This window comes from Lissotriton vulgaris, chromosome 8 (genome assembly GCF_964263255.1).
Source record: "Lissotriton vulgaris chromosome 8, aLisVul1.2, whole genome shotgun sequence".
Classification (NCBI taxonomy): Eukaryota; Metazoa; Chordata; class Amphibia; order Caudata; family Salamandridae; genus Lissotriton; species Lissotriton vulgaris.
Window position 1 is genome coordinate 1,205,851,460 of NC_141696.1, and position 20,876 is coordinate 1,205,872,335.

The following is a 20,876-nucleotide window of genomic DNA, read 5'->3' on the forward strand; positions in this document are numbered from 1 at the left end:
GATGCCTGTAAAATACTCCTTAAGGTCAAATCTAAATTTCACAGAGGCCAAAATAAAGCAGGTAAAATGTTAGCAAAATATTTAAAACTCAAATCAGATCGTAAAATCATTGGCCCTATTCATGATGAAACAAATAACACACTCCTCTCCTCTGACTCCGACATTATTAGTACATTTCAATCATATTATAAGTTCTTATACACAGAAACTACTAATCCATCTAAAGATGACTTCAAATCCTTTTACCAAAATATTCCTAAGCCTAAATCTCTCCCAGATATCTTTTTACCACTTGAGAGGGATATTTCTCTTCAAGAAATATCTGATGCCCTTAAATACTTGAAAAACTCAAAAGCTCCTGGCCCTGATGGTTTTTCAGTTGAATTATTTTTAGCCTTTTCATCGATTTTTTCACATAAATTATTGGATCTTTATAATTCATTTATATCCAATTCCAAGGCCTGTGGCTTCTTTTTAGAAGCCTTTATTATTGTTATCCCTAAACCTGATAAAGACCCATCCTACTGCAAAACTTTTCGTCCTATATCACTAATCAATTATGATTGTAAAATTTTTGAAAAGATTTTGGCCTCCAGTCTTGAGAAAGTTAATCCCCTTCTCGTCAACCCAGATCAAGCTGGCTTTGTTAAAGGATGTTTAGCATCTGATAATGACAGAATGTTTTCCAACATTCTCATATTTAGGACTAAATATCCTTCTCCACTAGCTGCTTTATCTCTAGATGCTGAAAAAGTATTTGATCGAGTCAATTGGGACTTTATGTTACATACATTACACTGGTTTGGATTCAGCCCAAAGTTTATTTCATATATTAAATTATTATACACAAATCCAAAAGCATGTGTTTTTGTCAACGGTCTTTGTTCCCCATATTTTTCTTTACAAAGAGGTACAAGTCAAGAGTGTCCACTTTCCCCTTTACTCTTCTTATTATGCTTGGAACCCTTCCTTGAATGTATTATTACTGGTTTTACTTTGAAATCACACAAAATTAAACATTCTGCATATGCAGATGATGTTTTAATTTATATGTCCAATCCAATTACTTCTTTACCTTCCTTTTTACAAGAAATCACATCATTCTCTAATGCATCAGGTTACAAATTTAATTTCTCCAAAACTGAAATTCTACCTTTGAACGCATCATGTTATAGTCTAATGTTTGACTCCACTAATTTTACATGGTGTCCTCAAAAAATTAAATATTTAGGCACATCGTTCTCCTCAAATATTCGTGAGACCCTATCACACAATTTCTCCACTCTAAAACTTAGAATTACCAATTTGTTGACTTCTTGGTGGGGCAGACTTGATACAATTAAAATGATGATTGTTCCCCAGATATTATTCACGCTATCAACATTACCCTTCAAAATCCCCAACTATTATTTTACCCAACTTGATTTTATATGTACTAAGTTTCTTTGGAATAATAAGCATTCACGCATTGCCCTGATTTCCTGATTTAAAATATGCCATCATGCTTTTTTGATCTGTCAATTTTATGCTTTGTCTAAAGATTATCAAGATTCTCCTAAACCCTCTTGGGTTACTGCTGAATGTTCTTTGCTAAATGACTTCTCATTACACAATATTGTTTTTATGACCAATTGTACATTTATTTCCAAGTATCCAATTTTAAAATACTCTCAATACCTTTTGCATCCACATTTCTTTAAGAATTTTGAAAGTTATCAGTTTTTTCTTGCCTCGTCACTATGATATAACAAACACATCAAATTCCGTCACAAATCATTTTACTACAAACATTGGAAAGAAAAGGGAATTTTTTATGTCAATCATTTGATAGTTGATAATACGATTTTGCCTTTCAATCAACTGCAAGAAATCTCTAACTTACCTGATTCATGTCTTTTGCAATATAACATTTTAGCACGAATTCTCAAGAGTGTTTTACTAAAGTTCACTTCATTGTCAACCCCAGCTTCATTCACACCTGATACACCTTTATATCAAGTCTCCTCTGATACTATTCCTAGTGCCTCTTTTATTTATAAAACATTATCTACATATAACGGCACACAGTATAAAACAGCTGTTGAGCTAGATTGGGAACAGGACTTATCCATAACACTATCTATTCTCCGATGGGATACGTTTTGGCAAAAACTCTTCAAAAACTTCCAAAGCTGCAAATATTACACAATCCATATATTTAATTTTCAATAGAGCTGTCATTACTCCCCTACTTTTACACAAATGTAACCAGTCCGCCTCATCATCGTGTTGGTCATGTTCTACTGCTGAAGGTTCTTTAACACATTTATTTACTGCCCCAAAACTTATGATTTCTGGAAATCTGTCTGGTCAAAGTGTTTATTGATTTTTTCTTATAACATTCAATTTAATATACACAATGTATTTTTAGGTAAGATGTCTCCTGATTTTGCTCAAATTACATCTCCATCAATTGTATTTGATGTGTTTATTGCTGTAGATTTTAAGGTTATTTCAACATGTTGGAAAGATAATTCTAAATGTTTATTTTGCTTTGGTGGAACCTGAGATGTGGAATTGCATTGGTGCCTAATAATTCAATCCATGTACAAATCGAAACTGATCTATTATGGTTACCGTTCACTACTTATCTATCTTCGAACTTTCCTTCTACATAACTTGTTTTATTTTATTTCTCTAATATTGTCTTTATCTTTTTCTTTTATTTCTCTCTTTTTTCTCTCTCTCTTTCTTTCTCTCTTTGGTCTTCTCTTTCTTTCTTTTTTAGGAAAACTTTCTTCTCTAGTATAATATGCCCTCTCATGTCTTTCACAGGTTAATTTTGTGCCAGTACTTTGTTCAGTACTTTTTTCTAATATCTGTTTTTTCATTGGTTACTTTTTTAGGAATATTAATACAAATGTTCTGCATTATATTTCATTCTTTATGGTCTATCTCAGCTATTTTATGAATGTTATTAACATGTAACTATATATTTACTTCTTTTTCTGAACAAAATAATATGTCTGTATTCCTGTGTTTTCTTTCTTTAATAAAAAATATTTAACTTAAAAAAAGAATGCTTATTGCCAATATAATGGTTTGCCAACAAATGGGACTATAGTTTGGCAACAGCGGAAACTACTACCTCTCCACCACTGCAAAACTGCACTGGTGGCTTGATGGAGTAAGGGCCATTAGACAAATGGCTATATGTCTGCCCACTCAATAGAGATGGGAAGACATATGGCTGTTCTCAACTGCCCATCACCACCAGGCAAACCTAGATGGTAAGGATCAGTAAAAACCCTAAAATTGACTTCATTATCATGGGAATTATCTCCCCAGGCAAGGGTGCCATCGTTTTTTTATTTTCAAAAACAAAACTCAATTTTGGGGGTCGTTTTTGAAAATAAAAAAAGTTTTAAAACGACCGTATGGCCCCCATCATGTCTGATAGAGTCGTACAGCAAAGTTCTGCTACAGGTCTTAACAGTTTGACTTCTGTGGACCCTCACTGAATTGTTACTGGACTAACTTAGCCAATCTCCCTGCCAGAATGCTCATGAAAACCTTGCAATCTGCATTCAGCAGGGAGATTGGATGAAAGGAGTCGGCATTCCTGGGATGCTAGCAGGTTTTAAGATCAAAACAATTGTGGCTTCTTTCCATGAATTTGGGATCTGACCCCCCCCCCCCAGATATATTGAATTAAACAATGTCTCCAATTCTGGTGGAATCTCCTCTATTAAGAGTTTATGGATTTCTGATGGAAGGGCATCTGGACTGGCAGCCTTCCAGTTCTTAATATGTGACAGGTGCTCCCTGATTTCTCCCTTGTTAATTGGTGCTTCCAAACATTATTTTCCCTCCATTGTAAGTCCCGGGAGCTCAATTCTCATTAACCAATCTCTAAGCCTCTCCAGATCCGGGAAAACCTCTTCTGAATATAAGAGAATAAGGAGACCAAAAGTACCTCATATCCTCAACCTTATTCAAGACCTCTCCCTGTAGATTGACAACAAGTTCCCTGATTTCATTTCTGGACCTCTAAACACTTGCCTTCCAGGCCATCAATACACTCATTCTCTCCCCATACTCAAATTGCCTCATGCACCCACTTCGCCACAGTTTTCTACACTGCATATCCAACTTGATTTAATAATTTAACAGTTTCTCCTCCAAGAACCTTTCCCTGTCCCTGTAGGGCTCTGTACTTTGCCGCTGTTTAATGGCCTCCAAAGCCCTGCTTTTTGCTCTAATCTACTCAGTTCCGCTCTTTCTGCCTTATTTGTAAAGTGTGCTTAGCTTTGCGAAACCCCTCTGATGTAGGCTTTAAAAGTGTCTCATATTACCTCAAGCAAAGCTGAGCCAGAATTATCAAGAAAAAAATCATGAATGGCTTTTTTCAGAGTGGAGAAACCCCCAGGTTCAATGAGAATAGTCTTTTTTAACACCCACCTTGGATTTTGTTTGTCTCCAAAAGTTTTAAGGGACATAAAGACTGTAGCATGATCTGAAATATGCCCAGGCAACTGGTTGACCTCTTTTATTTTAGCAACCAAAACTCTATCCAAAAGGAAATAATCCAACCTAGAAAAATTCCTATATGTTTTACTATGAAAAGTGTATCCCCTCATTGACCCCCAGTTAATACACCCAGGTCAGAAGAGCTCTGTGTTAAAGAGGCTAATCCCCAAACTCACTCAGCAGTTATCGAATCCATTAACCTAGCCACAGCTCACTCGATTCCCCTGGCCGGGTTCACGATAGATGCGACCAAGGCATTCGTATGCTGGGCATACTTGTGGGGTGTATTGGAAGTATTGGGCTTTAGTCTTTGCTTTATCTCTACGCTTCGGAGGCTTTATGAGAATTAATCAGCGAGAATTCTTCTTAATGGGTCAATGACTGGGAGTTTCGGTATCCATAGGGGTACAAGACAAGGCTGTCCTTTGTCTCTTTTATTGTTTGACATCTATATTGAGCCATTTGTCCAGATACTTAGAAGGGATAACAAGGTAATTTTGTTTCATTGCCCTTACTTTAGCAATAAGATTGTATTATATACAGATGACCTGGTCATTTATACATCAGACCCAGCTTAAACTATTCCAAGGGAGAAGAGTCTGGCAGCGGAGTTTGTGACCTTTCTTATTCAGTAAATACATCTAAGTCAGAGGTAATGTGTTGGAAGGTGGAAGGTTGGACGGGGAGGCACTGGTGGAAATTAAATATCTATGCTTTGTTATAATCGACCATGTGGATGAAATACCACTACACAATTTGAAAAGGGTGGCAAAGGAGGTGGATGTTCTACTGGCTTGATTGAAGAATCTGCCTTTGACAATTTATGGACGCGTGAATTTGATTAAGATTTTGATCCTGCCCAAACTGATGTACCTTTTTAATTGTATCCCCTTCACATTTCCAAGATCAATTATTGATAAGATCCAGGGGAAACTAACTATATTTCATGGGCCTCTCGCGGGGCAAGCCTAGCATGGAAAAAAATTAGGCAAAGTCTTGAGAAGGGTGGTCTTACCCTCCCTGGATCTGTATTGCATGGCTTTTCAGTTTAAAAACTGTAAAATGTTATTGGGTAAATCAAATAGTTCAACATGGGGGGTGCTATTAGCAGAAATGATTAGGAAGTCTGGAACCACTGGTTTCCTAAATATGTTTGGAGTCCCGAATTAAAAAAAAAAAGTACTACTGAAAGTCCTAAAAAGCAGCACTAAGCCTATGGTTCAGAATGAGGAAGATCTTGGGTATTGGTTATTATTGCTACTTTACACCTATCTGTGACTCCCCTGGTTCCCTAGAGTGCCTGGAGGACGGGCTGAATTTTCTATTAGGGCGGGCTGGGATAGCTACCTGGGTGGTAATTGTTGACAGTGCAGGGGGGATTACTCTGGGATGTCTTAAGAGCTAAGACTAGAGACTCCCTATCAAAGTTTAAATATGTGAAGCTGCCTTCTTGGCTTGTAAGTGCGGCTCAGGAAATCATGGGGAGGGACTGGAAATTTAGGTCCACACTCCAGGAGCGAGATCTATAAGTTAGACGGAAGCTGTATTATACTGGGTGCTTCTGGAGCCTAAGGACAAGAAGATGATGGCACTATATTTGGTGTGGTAAGGTACTTTTCAGAGGTGGGCCTACAATCAATATGGCAAAATTCCCTGAAATTATTGTATTCAGTAGTTAAGCCAGCAAATCTAAAATTAAATACTGTTTTCACTATTAATAGATTATATTAGACCCCCAAAGATTGCAAAGTTTATAGTGCAGCTAACCCCCGAACGCAGAATATGTGTGTTTTTAAGGGATAATGAGGAACATGTCTTTTTTACTTGTCCTGGGATTAAGGTGTTTTGGAAGGACATTGAGAACATTTTAAATGATATCACGGGGGTCACTATAACGCTAAACCCTGTATTAGTTCTAATGACGGTGAATATGATCTCAGACAGCCTTCTGAGCAGAGGGCCTCTTGTTCTACCTGGTACTTCTAGCAAGGAGGGAGAACTGTAAACGCTGGACTGCTCCATCTGCCCCATGTGCCACAGACTGGCTCAAAGTGGCAAATTGGACTTGTTGTATGGACATAGAGGGCAGGCCCGGAAGAGCAATGAAGGTATGGGCTGATTTTATTAGGTGGAGTGGAATCTTGGGAGTAGAATACATAGAAGGATGGTTTCTATGATTAACCACGGCAAACCCTCTAGGTGATAGGTCTGTTGGCTGGGTGAGTGCAGTGGGGCCTAATGCAAATGCAGCAGACTGTGTAAACATGGCCTGAGACCTGCAGACGCTATGGTGATATGAAGATAAAAAAAATTACAAAATAAAAAGAAACTGTTACTTGAACCCGGGTAAACTTACTGAATGATTATTAGAAGCTGGGGAGCCTAAGCAGTTTCTTTAATTTGAATTTAAGCCTAACGCAGAAAATACAAAAACAAGTGTACAACAAACAAATGCTCAGATATTGCAATATTTTGTTTAATTCACAATCAAATATAGGAAAAGTTTTCACATTTCTTATTTTGCTTATTTATTTCCATTTACTTTGTTAATTGTAATCTATTATTTTAATATTATTTAATTTGGCAACACAGTTGTGGACTCTGTAAAAAGGCCTCAATGCCCCCAGGGGTCCTTTAGCCATAGGTTAAGAGCCAATGGTCTAATACGTTCACAGGAAGTGCTTTGATGGTGGTTTTCCTGTGTATGGTAGAAATGTCAGTTGGTCTGATGGACATTTCTAAATTTGGAAGGCGGCTACTCAGTCATGTTGATGGAGTCATTTATTCCGCCACTGTGACTAAGTACAATCAGTCTGGTGAAATATAAATCAACCCTATAGACTGGCCAAGAGTTTTAGATGAGGGCATTGACGCCCTATTGATTATACACTGTGATTTATTTATTTATTTGGAATTTTACATAGCGCTGGCTAAACCTGGAGGTATCAGAGCGCTTTACATAAGGGAGAGCATGAACAATGCACAAGTTATATAAAAAATGATAAAAATATCAATGTCCTACATTTGAGATGTGAAGAGGAACAAGGGATAATTACAGGTAAACCTAGCAAGGAGGAGGTAGAGGAGGAATAAAGGCAGATGGTTGTAGGAAAGGGAACAAGTCCAGCAGACTGGCACCCACTAGGAAGCACCCGGGGCTAGTCCATCCCATCGGGCCAGAATAATGGCAGACCAATAAGTGTCAGGTGTAGAGCCCACAGGAGGATTTTGGTCACATAACAGTAAAGTAGAGGGACGGATTTGCACGTAGTGCGGAGGACAGGAGACCATTGGGAAGGCTAACAGATGGGGTAAAATGGCTGCTTGGCACCCACTGTGTCCGATAGTCAAGAAGCAGTTGAAAAGCGGAGTTATGTTATGTTATGTTAAATTACTTTTAAAGCGCACTTACACCAAATGGTTTCATGGCGCTGTGAACGGGAGGTAGCGGAACCAGCAGTAAGAGTGAAGGGAAGCGGAGAGTTACTCAAAAGCCTGGCAGAACAAAAGGCTTTACAAGCGGGATCTGAAGTAGGGGTAGGACATGGTTGATCTAAGTTCCAAAGGGAGAGAATTCCAAAAGGAGGGGGCCAGAAAAGAGAATCTGAGACCACCATGCTTCTTACGGGAGACAGTGGGTTTGGTAAGGAGGGCCAGGTGGGAGGAGCGAAGATTGCGAGAGGGGAGATAGCGGTGAAGCAAGGAGGAAGTAAAGGCAGGACCGAGGCCGGCCAGAGCTTTGAAGATGATGCAGCGGAGTTTGAAGCCACAGCGCTTGGCTACCGGGAGCCAATGGAGGCTTTTAAGCAGGGGGCAGACGTGGTGGTGCCTGGGAAGGTGGGCGATGAGTCTGGCCGCCTGGTTCTGTACCAGCTGTAAACGGTGGAGCTGGTAGGCGGGGATGCCAACGTAAAGTGAGTTGGCGTAGTGAAATGAAATGAAATGAAAAATTGCATTTGTATAGCGCATAACCGCCCTGGGGCCTGTAGTCAATGCGTGAGATGACTAAGGCCAGGAGCATCAGGGTTTAGGCTTTCGTGGTCAGGAACTTGGAGATTTTTGGGATTCTGCATAGGTCGAAGAAGCAGGATGATACCACTGCACTGATCTGGGGCTTCATGGATAGATCTTTGCAGATGATGACCCCATGGCTTTTCGCCGATTCGGCGGGGCAGGGAGAAGTGCCTAGCCTGGGGGGCCAAACATTGGAGTTCCGTGGGTTGGAGGAACCTCCGATCAAGACTAGCTCAGGCTTGTCGGGATTAAGTTTTAAATGATTGCCCGCCATCCAGTCGCTAATGAGGCACATGGTGGATTGAAAGTTGTTGATGGAATGATAAGATGGGTCGATATCAAAAACTAGCTGGATGTCATCTGCATAGTTGAAGGCCGTGACCTTGTTCCTACGCAGGGACCGAATAAGGGGGGTCAGGTACAGATTAAAAATAAGAAGGGAAAGGGAGGAACCCTGAGGGACGCCACATGTTAGCTTAACTTTCTCTGCGGAGACGTTTGAGAGGCGGACGGACTGATGGTGGTTGCTAAGAAAGGAGGAGATCCACCTGAGGGCCCACCCCCGGATGCCAGCGTCCTCGACACGATCGATCAAGATGTTATGGTCGACCGTGTCGAAGGCCGCCGAAAGATTCAAGAGCACTAAGGCCTGGCTGACATTGTGGACCGCTCTCCTTCTAAGTACATCCATAACAGAGAGGATAACCAACTCAGTAGAGTGAGCCGGTCTAAATCCTGCCAGTTGAGGATCAAGAAAATTAGAGAGTTCGATGAAAGCACAAAGAGCGCTGGTGACATGAGACTCAGGTACTTTGCTAAGATAAGGGAGCAGCGAAATAGGGCGGAAGTTGCTCATGAGAGAGGGATCGGCATTAAGTTTCTTAAGAATGGGGACAACTTCGGCAGTCTTGAAGGAGTCCGGAACTATGCCTAGGCTAAGGGAGTTGTTGAGAAGTGATAGGGGGGGTTTGGAGCAGGCGGCAAAGGCTTCCTGGAAGACCCTCGGGGGACAGAAGTCTTTAGGGGAGCCGGAGACAACCTTTTTTAGTAGCCCAAGAAACCCATCCTCGGATATCAGGGATATGTGGTCCACTGTTAGGGTTTTTTTTGTTGTGGGCATAGGAAGAGCAGGTGAAATGGGAGGGGGGAGGATACTGCATTTCATTTTTGTGATCTTATCCAAAAAGTAGGAGTTAAGAGAGTCACAGAGGGTTGGGAAGGAAGGGGCTTAACACGTTTGATGCTGATGACGGAACCGCTCCGTCATCAGTTGCGATTGGGCTGTGCTGATGACGGAGCGGTTCCGTCATGGCCCGGCCGCCGCGCCTGAGCGGCGCTGATTTCGCGCCTGCGCGGCGCGTTCTATTGAGCGGGGCGGGCCATGACGGAACCGCTCCGTCACGAGCACAGCTCAACCACGGCTGGTGACGGAGCGGTTCTGTCACCAGCATGCGGCCGCGCGGTAGCGCTGCGGCGCAATAGCCGCCGCAGCGAAAGGGTTAATAGTCTCTCTATCAGGGGTTGGGAGCTCATTGACTATGGCGAAGATATCTTTGGACTTGTTAGCAGAGTTGGTAATTTTCTCAGAGAAGTAAGTGCTTTTGGCCTGGAGAATGGATTGTTTGTAATCTTTCAGCAGCGCTACAAAAAGAACTTTTTTTTCTGGGGCGTAATTAGGTCTCCAGCCGTGCTCAGCTTGTCTGAGTAGGAGTTTCTTATTTTTTAGTTCCTCCGAGAACCATCTCTGGGCATCATGGGGGCGTTTTAGTTTAATTTGCCTGATGGGATCGACGGTATTACTGGCAGATTCAAGCCAGTGCTTGATGCTGGCGGCCTGGCTATCTAAGGAGTCCTGTTTAGTAGGGAGTGAGGCGCTACGTAGGGTGCGGAACTCACAGAGTTCAGCTCTGTTATAGTTTCTGGCCGAGAGGTTTCCTAAGGAAGCCTGTTTGGGCTGGGGGACACAGGTCAGGGAGAACGAGATTATATGGTGGTCGGACCATGAACAGGGACAGATTGAGGGTGGGGTGATATCCAAATTGGATGTCCAGACCTGGTCCAGGATGTGTCCTTTGACATGCGTAGCGGATTGTATGTGTTGAGTGCAGATCATCCCAGATAAGAGGTCAGTAAAATCGGCAGAGTGGGAGCACTCTTTGGGGTCTGAGGGCCAGTAATTGAAGTCGTCCATGATCAGTGTTCTAGAGTTGTTAATTACTAATTGAGATAGCGTGTCGCTGAACAGAGAGGGAAAATCAGGCATGTGTTGAGGGGGTTGATAAACAAGAACACAGATGAGAGGGGATAGGGGGGAGTCGAGTTTCATAGTGAGACTGTCGACTGAGGGAATTCCAGCGACAATAAGGGTAGTAAACCTGAGTGAGTGGTAAATGATGGCCGCGACCCCACCGCCAGGCTTCCCGGGGGGTCTGTTGGCTTGAAGGATATAATAGCCAGGGGGCACTGCTGCGAGGATGTCCGGAGTGGACTCTGCCGTGAGCCACGTCTCCGTGACAAAGAGTACATCAGGTTTCTCTGAGTCCAGTAGCTGGAGGATCTCTAACTGGTGTTTAAACAGGGAACGAGTGTTAACGTAGCTGAGTGTAAGGGAGGTGTTGGTTTTGGGCAGGGGGGGCAGGACTTCCGGGGGTCAGCAGGATTAGAAGGGAAGGGGGCTACCGTGGAGAGGGCGATAAGTTCGGGAAAAGCAGACCGGGGGTTAAACACCTCTAGCGAGACAAAAAGAGCTTGAGTGCTAGGACTAAGGGGCCAATTGTCATGGAGGAGAATCACCATGTTAGCGTAGTGGGAGATGAAATGGGCAGGGTTCCTGGCACTTGGCCCCGGGCGGCCACGGACGGGCGCAGGCGGGCTCGCCTTTGGCGAGCCTTCTGGGCGCCTGCGGCGCGCCCGCTGAGTGCGTCTGCTGCGCATGAGGAATGGCATGGGTGTTATGAAAGGGTGGGCTCTAGGTCATTTGACCATCGAGCACACCTCCGCCGAGCCCCGCCAGCTTCAATCAATCCCCAATTGAAGTGCCGCGCCCGTCACCCTCCACAACAATCAGGGTATGGGCCCTGTGGTGGAACGAGGTGCGGGCGCTCCTTCGGGAGAAAGTGCGGCGGTGAGGGATCCTGAGTCAGAGGTATGGTTTAAAAATGGCAGCGTGAGAGCAATGTGTTTTTAAAAGGAGTTTATCAGGCAGCGCTAAATCCACTGACCTGCTCGGGCATAGGAAGAGAGGGTGAAATGGGAGGGGGAGCATGAAAGGTTCTTTGCGGTCAAGCGCTGGGCAAGGACCAAGCCACCGAAATCAGTAAGATGGCTGAGATAGGCAGCAAACGGTGCTCCCGTAGAAGAACCTCCACCTCCAAGATGGAGAATTGCATTAGAGATCGCCAGTCCCCCCAAAAAAATAACCTCAGCCGTTCAAAAGTAGAAGTAGAGACCCCTGGTTCCCCAATGACTTACCGGAGGGCCAGAGCGGGTCACCGCAGAAACCCAGGAGATAAACAGCTGAGTCACAGGGACGCCACAATCAGGGCGTACTCATAACCCAGTCACCACCACAGGTGGGCACCAGCAGGCTATGGTAGGCTGCAGCAGAGTGGCAAGCTCTCCAGAGCTTGAGAGCCGAGCAACCAGCTTGGTCCTCTGCTTGGCCAAGCCCCATTGCCTTCAGACCCATGAGCAAGTGCTACGAGTGAGGCAAACAGCATTTGCATCTGTTAGCACACCACTCACTCTATTGGCTAAGTGCAAATTGCACTTGTTCCTGTTTTTATACAGGAAATCACCAGACGTGAGCAATTTGTGTGGAAAAAAAAAGACATCCGTGGTTGTCGCTACAGAAAGGATGTAAACCTTTTTCTTGTTCTTGTGCTTGTCACAGCTTACAAGAGAACCCTTCACTATTTAGCACTCTTCAACGGTGTTATACAATGTTTAACTGCTGGCATTTCTCTGCTCATTTTGAATCTCACTTTTACATATTTATGGTTTTTTCTTATCTTGACTGTACTCTGTTATGTTTTTTCATGGAAGTAATTTTAGTTTCAATAATATAATATTTAATAAAAATGCAAATCTAATAGCTTAATACTAAAGCCAACAATTGTCATTTGTTGATTTGTTTCTTCAATAAAAAGGGTAAAACTTACCTTGCTCTTTTTTTAGGCAGAGTTGCCGGCTCTGGAAAAGGAAGGAAAATTGAATTACACTTAACATACAGGATAGAGGCATTAACTTACTACTACACATGAGTTTAACAGTATGTATGTATGTATGCAGAATACCTAAATTCTAGATAGAAAGAATCAGGATGCTGCAAAACAGTACAGATATAGCCACATTTATAATACATCCTGTGAACATGGGTTCTCTCATAATGAGCAAGTTACTTACCTTTTGTAACACCTTATCTGGTAGAGACTCTATCTAGCTGAGGATTCCTTACAGACCCTTTCATCCTCCCTGCTTTGCTAATGGATTTCTCATTACAGGGTAACTCTTATGAGTTGCTTTGTGTAAGGAAGAAGCAGCTAGAGAGAGTGTACCAGATAAGACGTTACCAAAGTTAAGTAACTTGTTGATCTGATAGAGACTTCTTGCCGCAGGTGTCTTAACTTACTATGCATAGCCAATTAATAGCTTTTCAGAGGAGGGTCTGTGAACAGGCAGACCAGGAAGTCCAAGAACACTGAGCAAGCAAAATGCCTGTCATGATAGAACTGACTATCCAGGCAGTAGTGTTTGGTATATATGTGCAGAGATGACCACATTGCAGCCTGACAGGTGTCCAAGACAGGGACTCCATGAGCTAATGCCTTGGCTCTGGTGGAACGAGCGTGCATGCCCTCAAGAGGTTGCTTCTTGGTCAGTGTGGTGCAGTCTTTAAAGCACAACACAACTCATTGTCAGATGACCCATTTCTTCAGGACTTTTCCTTTCTACACCCCAACATTCCCAATGTCCATGCGGAACTCTCTGGTACGAGCAATGTAAAATGACAATGCTCTTTTGAGGTCTAGGCAGTGGAGTCGTTTCTTTAGAGGGGCGAGGCAGAGCAAAGAAGGTAGGCAATATGATGGTCTGGTGTAAGTGAAAAGGTGTCACCAATTGCAGCAGGAAAGAGGCACAGGTTCTTAACACCAACTTGTGTGGGAAGAATGTTGTGTAGGAAGGGTGGATTTTCATCAGTGCGAGGAACCAAATCTAGAAAGAAACTAAAAATGTCCTTTCTTGAGTCCCCTCACTCACTGGGGTTTCCCCACAGTGACATGCTTCATCACAGGGGCCATCCCAAACCTCTGCGGTTGAGGCGTGCTGCGACTTGTGAAAATACGTAGGAGCACTATTGTGAGGAACTAGGTGTAGCGCAGTGGTGTATGTGGAGTGGGGTGACTTAAAAATATCTAACTAGTGGGTGAAATTAACTTTATTCAGGCTCCTAGCTGACATATTTAAAACGGGGTGGGTCTCTAGGTTGCCGGATTATAATGGGTCAGGGGTCCTAGTAGAGGGTCAACCTGTTTCGAGCTTCCCACACAGTTCCTCTTCAGGATGCCACAGGGACCAGCCCTGTGTGTACCACTCCAAAAGGTGGAGTGAAAAAAATATTTATAAATGCTGTCTAATAAGCATAAGGAAGATAATACATACGACATTCAATAATGCATTACAATCAAAAGATATCTGAAATAAAGAAAAACAACATGGTTTAAGGATAAACATCCCGCCATTCATAGGGTAGGTTAGTCAATACTGCACGAAATATAATCGCTCCTCATTGTGGGCCTGATTAGAAAAAGGTGTACTGCACCATGCTAGACTCGTATGGAAGAAATGCAAGTTTAGAAAAACCAAAACATATCAACCCAACACTGTTTGCCTGTAATCCCGTGTAGGAGAAGAAGCGCTATGATTCAGTGCACAGTGCCTGTGTTGTGGTTAAAAACAAATGATGCTCGTGACAGTGCCAAAACATACAAAACCGCACGCATATGGAAACGATACACCGACGATGTATTACTAATCTGGGAAGGAACAGAAACAGAAGCCAATAACTTCATCAATTGGTTAAACCTTCAAGACCCCTTTCTCAAATTCACTTACACCATGAGTAGGTCCCAATTGTTTTTTCTGCACCTCAATATTTCAGCAGCTGAAAGCAAGTTGAGTTCAACTACTCACTTTAAACCAACAGCCAGGAACTGTCTCCTAAACTACAACAGTGTCCACACAATACAACTGAAAGACATTCTGCCTTTTGGCCAATTCTTGCGACTGAGACGCAACTGTACAAAAAGAGAAGACTATGACACCCAAGCTAACGACCTCTCAGAGAAACTTATAGCACAACACTATCCCAAACAACTAGTCTCCAAACCCCCCAAAAAAGCGGCTAAAAATCACAGAGAGGCATTCTTGGAACCTAAAACAAAGGAAGGGGTGACACTGGAAAAAAGATCTATCTGCATCACGACCTACAACATAGCATCAGACAGGGTGACTAAAATCATTAAAAAACTTTGGCGGACGCTGAACAGTGGAAACCTTGACATCCCTAAACCAATGTTCAGCCACAGGAAAGGCAAATATCTGAGGAATTACCTAGTCTACACTCGCCCCGAAAAATGAAACGAGAGGAGATGGACAGTGGTTGCCACCTGACCTCAGCAACAAAAAAAGGTGAATTCAACAACAAGATGACGTGGGAAATATGCCACTTCATGAATTGCAATACATCAGGGGTGGTATACATTATCACATGTACCTGCAACCTACATTACGTGGGGATGACCACAAGAAAAGCGAGCACGAGGATTGTCGAACAACGAAGCAACATTAGGTGTAAAAGAAACACCACAAAAATTACATCGCATTTCATTGAGAAACAACATACTCCAAATGACATGAAATGGGTGATCCTCGAACATATAAAGAACAATGACAACCTGGAACACAGTCTCCTAGAAAAGGAGCAACGTTGGGTGTTCAAATTACGCACTGACAGCCAGGGTCTGAATGATAACATCCCATGGGGACAATTTTCTAAATAAGTCTGTCCAGACTATTGGGATACACGCTCCATACTTCATATAGCTTCATATAGCTGTCACACTTACACCCCCATGCCAAAATCCTGAACGCATAACCAGCGTTTTTACCCTCCTTTTGGGATATAACACACCATTTTATGAGAGGGCACATCTCTTAATCCATACCCTTAGTATGTACATCACAGTGTCTACACAAACTTAACTTAGCAGACACTAACCATGCTGTATGCCCGGTACAAAATGACACAGAGAAAAATCCTCCCCTCCATTATTTTGGAAGTTTAATCGCAACCAGTGCAGCGTCGCACTAATAACATCTATTTTGGAAACTTTATTCCCAACCGGGGCAGTGCCGCATGTAAAACAATTTTTTTGCCAGCTTTGCCATTTAATTAATCCACCGCAATGTCAAGCACACAATTAGTCTTAACATCACAGGTATCGCCAACTCCGTTTTAAATCACATATGCACTGTAATGTTACGTGTTCCATGTTAGCACACTAAATCGCTATACCCCCAACAGGGCCACTCAATTAGTCCAGATAGCGGCCGCCATTTTGTGAAGTTACCGCTCTAGTCATCACGACCATGACTAGGCGGTAGCACTTCCTCATATACCGGCTCCCGGCAGTGAGACGCCAACATGCGGTCTTGAGGGAACTATCCAGGTACTCAGCCAGGAGAGGAGTGATTCAAGTAAGTCTGTTCTTTTTCAGCGAAACTGACAGACCAGGGGCAAACTGTGTTTTTTCAACCAAAGCACTTCCCGGTCTGACTCTCGAGAGGAGACCACCACCAACGGAACGATAATCAGCCTTTCTCTTCCGTTTTAGTTTTCCAGTGGAACCCTCTCTTGCCCCCTCGAACGACCATGAGGCATAGTACTACATTTTGAAAAGTATGTCTTTCATGTCTAATGTCTGTGCGTGTCTTTTTGTATGTTTTGCCACTGTCACAAGGATCATTTGTTTTTAACCACAACACAGGCACCGTGCACTGAATCATAGCGCTTCTTCTCCTATACAGGATTACAGGCAAACGGTGTTGGGCAGATATGTTTTGTTTTTCTAAACTTGTATTTCCTCCGTACGAGTCTAGCATGGTGCAGTACACCTTTTTCTAATCAGGCACACAATGAGGAGCGATTATATTTTGTGCAGTATTGACTAACCTACCCTATGAAGGGCGGGATGTTTATCCTTAAACCATGTTGTTTTTCTTTATTTCAGATATCTTTTGATTGTAATGCATTATTGAATGTCGTATGTATTATGCTTATTAGACCGCATTTATAAATAATTTTTTCACTGCACCTTTGGTGTAGTACACACAGGGCTGGTCCCTGTGGCGTCCTGAAGAAGAGCTGTGGGGGAAACTCGAAACATGTTAACCCTCTACTAGGACCCCTGACACAATATAATCAGGCAACCTAGAGACCCACCCCGTTTTTAATATATCAGCTATGAGCCAGAATCAAGTTAATTTCACCCACTAGTTAGATACTTTTAAGTAACCCCACTCCACATACACCACTGCACTACACATACAACCTACATTACATGGGAATGACCACAAGAAAAGTGAGCACGAGGATTGTCGAACACAGCAGCAACATTAGGTGTAAAAGAAACACCACAACAATGACATCACATTTCATTGAGAAACAACACACTCCAAATGACATGAAATGGGTGATCCTGGAACATATAAAGAACAATGAGAACCTGGAACACCGTCTCCTAGAAAAGGAGCAACATTGAGTGTTCAAATTACGTACTGACAGCAAGGGTCTGAATGATAACATCCCATGGGGACAATTTTCTAAATAAGTCTGTCCAGACTATTGGGATACATGCTCCATACTTCATATGGCTGTCACACTTCCACACCCCCAATGCCAAAAACCTGAACGCATGACCAGCGTTTTGCCCTCCTTTTGGGATGTAACACCTAGTTTTATGAGAGGGCACATCTCTTAAATCCATACCCTTAGTATTTACCTCCCTCCTGTGGTTTCAGAAGTTTTTTCCATTACAGTACTCCAGTAGGGAGTACCTTTATATCACAGTGTCTACACAAACTTAACTTAGCAGACACTAACCATGCTGTATGCCAGGTACAAAATTGACACAGAGAAAAATCTTCCCCTCTATTATTTTGGAAGTTGATGAAGCATGTTACCGTGGGGAAATCCCGGTGAGTGAGCGGACTCAAGAAAGGACATTTTTCCTTTCTTTTCTAGATTTGGTTCATCACACTGAGGAAAATCTACCACTGCTAGGTTCTTTATCCGTGATCTCGAATTTTGTATGTCTACAACTAGAATAAGAGGGTGAACCTAGCTTTTTCCCTCTACCTCCCCCCTTCTTTTGATTGTGTAAGAAGGGTGCACAGAACGTGCTTGTAGTTCGCTAACTTTCCTAGACGATGTAATGGCCACCAGAAAGACAGTTCTTATGGTCAACAAATGAAGAAGATGTTTGTGAGAGACCTTGAAATGTACACTCACCAGGAGAGTTAAAAGTAGGTTCATGTCCCTTTGGGGCATGGTGAAAGGTTTTGGAGGCAAAATATATATTGTTGTCATTTGAAAAAACGAGTCACAACTGGTGTCTTAAATAGGGAGGGCTATTGCAGCAACCACAAGAAAGCCAATATGGCTGAAGGGTATCCTTTAATGGTGTCAAGAGTAAAGCGTTGCAGGGCCAATGAGAAAACAAATAACAAAACCTGAGACAAGGGCGCAAAAAGTGATAAACATTTTCGAAAGCACACCAAGCCACAAATGTGTCCCAACAGGAGGCACATACTGTCTTAGTTGATGGATGCCTGGCTGCCAGAATGACATCACAGACTTCAGAAGGGATGTCAAAAGCTATCAACTTCTGCAGCTTAATCTCCATGCTGAGCTCACCATTCTGAAGTAATGGCCTGAAACTGTACTGTGTCCAGAACAGCTCTGATGCAAGGGAGGGTCTAAGACAGAGTCAGGTGTGACTTCAGCACATCTATAGTGAATCCCAGCAAATGCAGAAGGTTTGCCGTAGTCTGGAGGTTGGAAAGGACTGCCTGGGGTGAACCTGCCTTTAACAGCCAGCCGGCAAGGTAGGAGAAGACGAGAACCTCTGACCCCTGCAAGTGAGACACAACCACTACCATCACATTAGTGAACACCTGAGAGGCACTGGTAAGGCCAAAAGGAATCACAGCATACTGATAATACTTGTCACCCACCTTAAACTGTAGGTAATGCCTATGGGCAGACATTGCCTGCCCAGAGACGACGGGTGGACCTGTAATGTGGACCAGTGCTACCATGGAGTCTCCAGAGTTGAGCAGAATCTAAACTAAGAGTAGCATCTTAATTTCTTCTTCTTCAGGAAGAAATTGAGAGGGTGCAGGTCTATATGAGCGGTGAGGCCTCCGTGCTTTCTCTGTACTAAAAAGTAGCCGGAACAGCAACCACAACCTACTTCTAATGCTGGCACATTCACGAAGGTTCCTTTGACCAAAGGAGCGTGAACTTCCTGATGGTGCAGGAAGAGGTGGTCTTCTATCAGTAGGTCTGAAGATGGTGGCATAGGAGGCAGGTATTCTAGAAAAGGGAAGAAGTAACCCAGCTAAACAGCCTGAAGTACCCATTTGCCCGGTGTTATATACTGCCAGTAAGATATGTGCTGTTGGATCATGCTGCCAACTAAGTACCTGTGATGGAACTAGTGCAAACTGAAGTGGTTTAGGGCTGTGGCTGTCGGGGGGATTGGTAGACCTCTGGCTGGCTGTTCTACGTGTCTTGTGGCAACTGCGTCCGCAGCCACAAAAGGGAAGAAGAGGCTGTTGGCATTGGTGGTTGGGAGGGCATGGACCAGACTAGTAGCAATTGCCTTAGTCACGGATGGTGTGAAAGGCAGAATGGGGTTGGTGAGGGGCCAAGGAGAGTCCCAGGGACCTACCAGCTGCCAAATTGTCTTCAAAGAGCACCAGTGTCAAATCTGCCTTGTAGCCAAAGAAGCAGATACCATCAAAAGGAAACTTCCCTAACGGATACCTGGAAATCCTGTGAATGCCAGTAGACCTCAACCAGGTTGGGTGCCACCGATGATGCAATCACCCTTCCTAGCAAGTTGGTCATGTTCTGTCCTCAGCTAATAGTGATCTTTGCTGAGTCTCTGCCATGTGAAATAACTATGACAGTATGGCTCAGGCCTCCTCTGTGATCATGGGTAGCACTTGTGCAACTGTAGCCCAAACTGCGAGGGTGTATCGGCCCAAGAGGCACACAGGGTTCGCTGAGCACAGGGCTAGGCTGGCAGAGGAGAACTTCTTCTTGCATATCTAGCCTCTTGGATTCTCTACCCGCTGATGTGGTAGAGAATGCACCAGGGTTTACCTTGGGGGAAGAGGCCTAAACGTCCATGCTCTCGGGGGTAGAGTGCTGGGTAAGGAAAGCAAGGTGCCAGCGAGCGTAGCGATGGGCAATTGTTCTGTGCACAGGCGCCCCTGTGCAATGCTTAGCCCAGGTCCCCGAACAGGACATCAGTGAGTTCTTCATTGAAGGGGCGAATGGGTTCTGAGGGATGTGACTCCAGGTTGAGGTACCTCTGTTAAAACATTTGTCTTGACTGCCATTGCGGGCAGCTGAAGGTCCAGGACCTCAGCCTCCCTCCACCCCATCATAGCAAATTAAGCCCCTTCCATCAGTATCACCACTAGGAGGACAGACCAGGCCAGTGTCTGGTGACATCTCTAGACCACTAGCATTCGCCAGTACCTCATACCAGTTATGTTTGGCCCCTCTTCAGAGGGGGATGTATCCATAGGTATTATTAGATCCTTCCAAATCATACACCGCTCCAGCTTGTCAAAAAAGGAAGGCCCTGGCTCCAACTGGGACGGCCTAGTTCTGGCTGGCATCAGAGTCAGCATCAGGAAACACCGATCCAGCCCTGTATCTGAGTAGCCACTGGTTTCAGGAACAACATCTTCCAAACAGGCTCAGTGGAAGGCCGTAGTCTTGTGGGCAGAGCAGTTCTGGATCCAGTACTGTCTCCAAAGAACCAGAACGGCGTCGAGGGCAGACCTGCTATGGGAAATCCAGTAGAGGCTCCCGCCTAACCCATGGGGCCTGAAGGCACTCCAGAGATGTCAGGCCACCCATATACTAGGTCCATGGCCTCATAGTATTCATGGAGTTGAGCAAGTTTCGTCTGGCTCCAGGAAACTCAGTGACAATACCCAGAAAAAGCCTACAACGGGGAGTAGGCCTAGCGTGATTTTGTTCCCACATCTCA